Below are 2,440 nucleotides of genomic sequence, written 5' to 3'. Positions count from 1 at the left end.
CTCACAAAATTGTAACCTTGAAATATCATAATTGGTTATGTCTGCCCAATGATTATGAGTCTAACCACTAGTCTTGACTAGTCGTGCGAATAGTTGTCGACTAGCTTTTTCGTGTAGATGTTTATACATGAACTACGTACTTAGCAAGAAGTATGCGAAAAGATTATTCACACTGTATATGGTGCTAACAAGTCATAATGGAAGACTGATTTCATATATCAATAACTAACATTTGTTCATTGCAATGCATGCAACAGGTTTGAATGGCAAGGGAAACCATCCTCATCGGTAGTGAAGAGAGTGATCACCGGACCACCTCAGATGATGCTTCAGATGGCACTTCACGTGGGAGTGACGGCTATAGCGGTGATGGCGACACCTCTAGCGACTATGACACTAATGATAGTTCTGATGGAGATGGAGATGTGGACCACGATCCTATCTTGGCACTACGGGGTAAAGTTATATTTGGCTGGTCAGATATTAAATGAACCGTGAAATATCGAAAGTTGATGTTTGAGTGACACTTGATTACCACACATTACTCTGTTTGGGTTCTAAATGACCTTCCAAATCAACATTGACTAAACTAGAGCTTACATAGAGCAGTGTTTAGTTGTTAGTTTAAATAAATCAAATATTCAATTTGCCCATGTTTCTACGAGATATTGCTGGGTGGATGTGATTGGGTTATCTATGTACTTCATTTCTTGATCATTGGAGTAGGAATTGATCATTAACCCAGTGCTGATGTTCTAGATCTTACATATGAAATTATTTACTACTCTGTCATCTTAATTTTTTTTATACAGGTCCGGGATACCATGTGAGAAAAGGAACTTTCGAGGATCGCATCTTCTACGGCAACCATGTAATGCTAAACGAGGATCGGTGGGACTATCTCAAATCCATAGTAAAGCAGTGCCAACCTCCCATACCATACTATGTCAGCACTGTCACTCGCTCGGCAGTCATCAGAGGGAAGAGCAAGATGGTAAACACTTGGACTTTTCTTTTTGCAAATCATACTTCACTAGTGAAAATGCCATCATGTAGAGACAGAGAGGAGGACGGGCGTGGTTGTGCAAATCATTCTTACTTTTTTTGTGCAAATTATACTTCATTTTTATGTAACATTATTTATTTCCCTGTGCAATCAGTGCTTCTCAAAGGAGTACAGTCATGCCTACCTCAAAGATTATCTGCGAAAGCCCATGGTTGTGCGTGTCACCAGCGAACATTTTGAAGGTAATAAAAAGGTCTTGTTCAAGATGGGCAAGAAGGATGGGTGAGCGATCATGACGAAGAACTGGAGAGAAGTCGTTGAGGGCGCTAGAATGAAAGAAGATCAAATGGCTATCTTCAGGTTCATGGAAAGGAGTGGAGGTGGGCTTAGGGTGAACATGGTTAGTGGCATGAGGATTCATTGACCCGCCGCAGTAGTTTGACGCTAGTTTTATAATCTGTATGTACGAGCCAGTAACTGCAAGTTGGTAGTATCAGCTTTAGGGTCCGGTAAGTGCAACTTAGTAGTAATTGGTACTTGGTAGTAACTGGTACTTTGGTGGTATAACTTTTGGGTCCGACTGGATATGAAGATCGTCTAGTAAGTGGAACTTGGCAGTAACTTGGTGGTAGTATGAACCCTATGTGGCGTAATGTACTTGCTATGCAAGTCTATATATATAACGCACCCTGGTACCCTCCTTGATATAATTACCTTTATGGACTGTAATTATATTTCCTTCTTTTTGCCACAGTGATGCTACTATTTTTAGAATCAAATCTAACCGGGTTTCAAATGGATTAGACACTACTTTCATTTTTGAACGAGGTTTGTGTGTTGGCTAGTACGAGTTCTTTTGAATATGTTGTTTTTAAAAATAGCATGCTGATTTCAAAATCAGCACACTGCTTTCAAAACAGCATATTTTAAAAAGCATGTATTTTTTGAAATCAGTTTAAAAACAGCGTTATATTTCAAAAACAACGTTGTATTTTTAGAATGAGGCTGTTATTTTGAAATTAGCATGCTATTTTTAAAAACAACATATTCAAAAGAACATGATTTTTTTAAATCAGCATGCTATTTTTGAAATGAGCATGCTATTTTTTTAAATCAGCATGCTATTTTTGAAATCAGCATGCTATTTTAGAAGTAGCATATTGAAAGCATTATATTTTTAAAATAAGCATGCTATTTTTTAAAAATATCATGCTGATTTCAAAAACAGCATGCTATTTTAAAAGTAGCATATTGAAAAGAGCATTATATTTTTAAAAGTACCATGCTATTTTTAAAATTAGCATGCTATTTTTGAAATTAGCATGTTATTTTAAAAGTAGCATAATTTAAAATCAGCATGATATTTTTAAATCAGCATATTCATTATATTTTATTTTCAATTGAACATGTTTTTTTCAAATGAGCATGCTATTT

Source organism: Triticum urartu, chromosome 6A, assembly GCF_056163025.1.
Source record: "Triticum urartu cultivar PI428250 chromosome 6A, HENAU_Tu73, whole genome shotgun sequence".
Classification (NCBI taxonomy): Eukaryota; Viridiplantae; Streptophyta; class Magnoliopsida; order Poales; family Poaceae; genus Triticum; species Triticum urartu.
This window is presented reverse-complemented; position numbering follows the sequence as displayed.